Source organism: Manis pentadactyla, chromosome 12 (genome assembly GCF_030020395.1).
Source record: "Manis pentadactyla isolate mManPen7 chromosome 12, mManPen7.hap1, whole genome shotgun sequence".
In the NCBI taxonomy this organism is placed as follows: Eukaryota; Metazoa; Chordata; class Mammalia; order Pholidota; family Manidae; genus Manis; species Manis pentadactyla.
In genome coordinates this window covers 25,816,974-25,822,932 of record NC_080030.1, presented here as the reverse complement: position 1 = coordinate 25,822,932, position 5,959 = coordinate 25,816,974, and the positions used below count along the sequence as shown (strand labels likewise).

General features: G+C 32.7%; 1 pseudogene; it reads left to right on the top strand.

The window, feature by feature from the left end:
* The first annotated feature begins 524 nt into the window (after nt 1-524).
* Nucleotides 525-5,100, top strand: LOC130678884 (kelch-like protein 4; annotated as a pseudogene).
* The last annotated feature ends 859 nt before the right edge of the window (nt 5,101-5,959 follow it).

The following is a 5,959-nucleotide window of genomic DNA, read 5'->3' as shown; positions in this document are numbered from 1 at the left end:
CTATACTTAACAATCCTGTATTGGACACTTAAAAATTGCAGAGAAAGTATATCTTAAATGTTCCGACCACACACAAAAGATGGTAACTATATGAAATGATGGGTGTTTTAACTAACCTTATTATAATCACTTACAATATATACATGTTCAAATCATCATATTGTACACCTGAAATTATTCAATGTTACATGTCAATTATATCTCATTAAACATGAGAAAAGCTATAAAAGATGGTAGTTGTATATTTTCTTAATGGGATTGACATGTCAGTGTAACCAAATTCTCAGGCTTGAGATTCTTCAAGAAATATTTGTTATGTTATGAGTACTTTGATACCTTTCAAATTTGAAAAGTATTTTAAATTGTGCCTATAACTTCATGCTTAATGGCATAACTGTGATACCAATAAAAATCAAAGAAAGGCTGATATTTTGAATTTTATGTTTGTTCGATTGACAGTTACCAGCAGCCCTACAGATAAACCATACCTCTTTATGGTTCCATTCCAGGTACAAATACTAATCATGACACATCACTCTGATGGAAGGTTAGGTAGTGATCACAGTGAAATATTTAAAATTGGAGGGCAAATTTCAATTTTACTTTAATACAATATATTTCTTGTAGTTGATGTGTATACATTTCCATGGGACATCTGCACTCACATATTCTCTCTCTCACACCCTTTTAGATTAGATCCACAACATCCTGAAGAAATGGATGTCAGCAGAGCTGAGGAGTTTGTTGCTGTAAACCATGCTGAGAAAACTCTCCATAAAATAGAGAACTACCTGAAAGAGAAACAACTGTGTGATGTGATACTCATTGCTGGAAACATGCGAATCCCAGCCCCTTGGTAAGTGTCCATATACAGACAGAACATTTGGTGAGTTAGCCAAGTATGAATGAACAAAAATCAGTCCATTGATTACAAATTGGAACACTAAGGAAAACAGATGTTTATCTTCTTGTATTGAAAAATCAGTAGCATATTTGCTCCATGGCCTTGTGTGATACTTAGAAGAGTCAAGCTAGGGAAAAATTGGTGAAGAAAAACAGCACAAACCCTCTAAAGGAAAATCAACTCATTTTATCTTTCTAATTTCATAACACTTGAATGAACTGTGAATGATTTTTGCAGAAAACAGAATTACCGGTGTTACAAACTGTCTATATTTCATGCTCTTCAATGAGATTATGGACTAATTTAAGTTCCTATGAGACATTTCTATTTCCAGGTTGGTTCTCAGTGCAATGTCAGATTATTTTGCTGTGATATTTACTAGCGATATGCGTGAAGCAGGACAAGAAGAGGTCAAGATGGAAGGAATCGATCCCAATGCACTTAATTCCTTGGTTCAGCATGCTTACATGGGTAAGTGCTTGGTATGTATTAGCTGATTCAGTCCTCACAGTAACCCTGCATTATATAACCCACAGTCCTATTAGTCCTACTCTACCAGTGAGAAAACTGAAGGATAGACCAGTTAAGTAATGATCCTAAGGTAGAAAGGGGAAGAATCAGGATTTAAACTTGGTAGTATAAAAGAGAAAGAGGTAAATAATGTGCAATAAAAATGTTTGACTGTGAGACAGTAGAGCTATTTTAACACAAAGATACAAGAATATGTCTTTCACATGGTGTTGGTACATTCTCATTTGTAAAAATGAGAGGGGAAATGGGATATACCAATTCTACATTAGATTTTTAGTCAGTCTCTTGCTTGGAAATAATCATATCATATTTATCCAAACTATAAAACAAAGGTACCAAAGATGAGTTTAGGGCCAGCAAGTATTTCTTTATTCATTCACTCATGCCAATTTTATTGAGGAATGTTTGACAAATAAAATTGTACATACTTAAAAATGTACAATATAATGATATGCATATACATTGTGGACCCTTACCAAAATCATGAAAAGTAATGAATGGCAAATAGTTAACTCATTTCCATGGTGAGAACGCTTAAGCTATACTCTGAAACAACTTTAAAGTATACAATAACCAATCCCATGTTATTATCTGTAGACATCACACTGTACATTAGATCCTTACAACTGATTCTTCTTGTAACTGAGTTTGTATCCTTTGACCTGTATTGACCTGTATTTCTTCGTTTCCCCTCCCAGCCTCTGGCAACTACTAATCTACTTGTTTCTATGAAATCAGCACTTTTTTTTTTATTCCACATACAAGTGATATCCTATATTATCTGTCTTTCTCTTTCTGGCTTATTTCACTTAACATTATGCTCTCCAGGCTCATCCATGTTGTCACAAATGCCAGGATTTCCAACTTATTCATGACTAATATTCCATTGTGTGTGTGCACGTACACTCACACACACACACACACATATATACACACACACACATATACATACACACACAGCAGTTTCTTCATCCATTCATCTGTCAAAGGACATTTAGTTTCTATATCTTGGCTATTGTAATGCTGCAATTAACACAGAGTGCAAACATCTCTTGAAGATTCCTGATTTCATTTCCTTTGTACATATACCCAGGAGTGGGATTGATGGATCATGTGGTAGTTCTATATTTTAAATTTTATTAAGGAACCTCCATGCTGTGTTCCATAATGGTTATGCCACTTTACATACCCACTAACAGTACAAGGGTTCCCTTTTCTTCAAAGCTTCACCAACATTGGTTATCTCATTTTTTTGATAATAGCCATCCTAACAGGTGTGAGAGGACATCTCTTGGTTTTGACTTGCATTTCCCTGATGATTAGTAATGTCCTGCACCTTTTCATGTACCTATTGGATCATTTGTACGTCTTCTTTGGAAAATGTCCATTCGTGTTCTTTGTCCATTTTTTAATTATTTTCTTTTGTGCTATTGAGTTGTATGAGTCCTTAATACATTTTGAATATTAACCTGCTTTCAGATATATAGTTTGCAAATATTTTTCTCATTCTATAGGTCTACTTTTCAATTTATTTTTATTTCCTGTGGTGTGAAAAAGCTCTTTAGTTTAATGTAGCCTCACTTGTTTATTTTAGCTTTGGTTGTCTGTATTTTGGTGGCTTAATCATGAAATCATTCCAAGATTAAGGAACTTTTTTTTGCTGTTTTCTTGTAGGAGTTTTATGGTTTCATTCATTAAGCAATAAATATTCTTAATAACTAGGCCAAGTTTCAATGTCTATAGCAGGTGAATCTTTAGATCTGAATCTAAGAATAGTTCATACTTCTCTGGGTCTCATGAGATATTGGCAGGGCTCACCCTTCAAAATCCAGGACAAAAACAATACAGAAAAGTGTGCTGATGGACCGGATTTCTCTACAACTTACTTTAGAGGTCGGACCAAATATAGATCACCTCGCAGTATGTATTACTCTTTTCTTTATGTTTAGGAAACCATACAGAATCTATGTGAAGGTATTTTAAAAGGGAAACTTACAAAGGAAGAGTTTATAATTTTTTTTGAGAGGGCATTTCTCATATTTATTGATCAAATGATTGTTAACAACAATAAAATTCTGTATAGGGGACTCAATGCACAATCATTAATCAACCCCAAGCCTAATTCTCAACAGTCTCCAATCTTCTGAAGCACAATGAACAAGTTCTTACATGGTGAACAAGTTCTTACATAGTGAATAAGTTCTTACATGGTGAACAGTGCAAGGGCAGTCATATCACAGTAACTTTCGGTTTTGATCACGCATCATGAACTATGAACAATCAAGTCAGATATAATTATTCGTAAGAGTTTATAATTTATATAATCCATGTGAAATATACTTTGTAACTTACCTATATTGTTTGGCCAAAGCAAACAGGAATATAACTTATCAAAACAACATAACATTTGCAATAACTCAATAGTGCTTGCTCCAAAAATAATACATCATATCAATACACAGGACATAGCTTAAATAGCTATTTATTATATAAATAAATGTGTTTTTTACAGCACATAACTACACAGGAAATAGCTTAAATAGCTCTGATATCATTTTTAAAAGTTCTTACATATGTTATAAAACAGAGCCTGCTTTATATGCCTACGAAAGTAACCATATAAGGAATTGTTTATTTGTAGACTCTGGGCAATGTTTTCTTTCTTTTGAGACAGTCCAGGCATTAGTTACAGGCAAAATATTAAGAACAGTCATCCTTACCAGCTAATGAGTGTAGACTTTAAAAAACAGACATATAACCTCAATGCTCTTATTTACTAAGATGTTTTTCCACACAAATGACAGCTATATCTTTGGTCAATTGTATGATCCTTACATAATATGATATAATGCTCTGTGAGACATGATATAGACTACTTTAAAATTACGTGTAGATGCAGGTTTAAGATGGTAAATAAATAACAATTTGCTCTTTGTAATGATAGTATTCACTGCTCATTTGCTGCAGTTGTTTTTGATGATCTAGTCTGGCTCCCTTCGGCTGTCTTATTAATGTTTATACAGATTCCCTTGCACATGTTGGCCTAAAAAGATATTTCCTGAGTGGTTGTTGTACATTAGAAAAGACAGACCTCCTAATGAGAGAATTCAAAAATTTCTAGTTAGCATATTTGTGCCTTATTTCATGGGACATACAATCATTATTTTTTCAAAACATCTAGGTGCTCTGCAATTGAAAGAAGGTACTATTGAAAATTTGCTGTGTGCAGCTTCTTTTCTGCAGGTGACTCGTCATTGAAGTCTGCTCCGATTTTCTTATAAAGCAGCTCCATCCTTCAAACTGCTTAGGGATTCTGTCATTTGGAGATGCCCAGGGCTGCACAGAGCTCCTGAGAGTGGCCCATAAGTACACAATGGTAAAACCAACTGCTTCAAATTAACTTATATAACACAATACCTAACTTATTGATTTGTTTACTGATATACATAGTGTGTATATATGTTTATATGTATACGTGTGTGTGCATTTGTACATCTATGAATTTATAAGTGTATATGTATAAAACCTTTTTAAAGTCAAGATTATTATGTTGGGATAAAATTAGAAAGCAATATAAATATATAATTTGCAAATGACTTGCACCTAATGAATAACATATAAATGTATTTGGTTGTGCTTTACTCAAATAAGTTTCTCATTTTTGAAATTAAAAAGGTTTAATTTAATGTCAAAGCCCAGAGAAACGGAAAATCTGCCAAAAATTCTGCCAAGTACATATTTTTAGTAGAATTCAGAATATTAGGCAAATAAAGTTTCCCTGATGTTTTTACACTATTAGAACTTTATAAAATCACACAAATTATGATTTCAAGATGAAAGTTAAATGTTCAGTAAGGAGAAACAAATATTAGTGGACCAATATTAATTGGAATAACTTGAGAACTATCAAAATTTGTAAATTAAGCCAATTCTATTGAACAGACTTATGTCCGAGTGAAAACGTGTATTTTGGTTAAAAACAGTTTTCAGTTTAATCCTTTAACTTAACTAACTTAAGATCCTTTTCAATTCTATTAGTAGAATTGTAATAAATGAACATGTTTGTATGTATCTATTCTTTGAAAGTTGCATCGGATAAGGATCCGTTTACTCAGTCAGATGGCAGTGACATGAAGTACAGATTTCTGTAGGGAGGGAAGAAAAAAGTAGATGGAAGATATTAAATTACTATTAATGCTAATATTTCTCTGATACAAAGAAGAAATGAACGTTTTAACTTCTGAAGCAGAGAACAACTCAAGAGATGGATCTTTCTGTGAAAGCCAGTCAAAAGATAAATATTTCAAGAAAAGAAAACTGCCAGTTCTTTAAAATTCAAAAATAAAAGGCAAGTATATAAAGAAAACAATAGTAAACCACACATAAACAGAAACAAATAAAATTAACATTTCAGTTTTATGTTTGAGGTGCATTTAAATAAAAAGTATTTTCTAGAGATTTTATGAAAACCTTAAAATGTTCAAATTTCTAGTACTTGAATTCTCAAAAAATTTCTTCTAAACC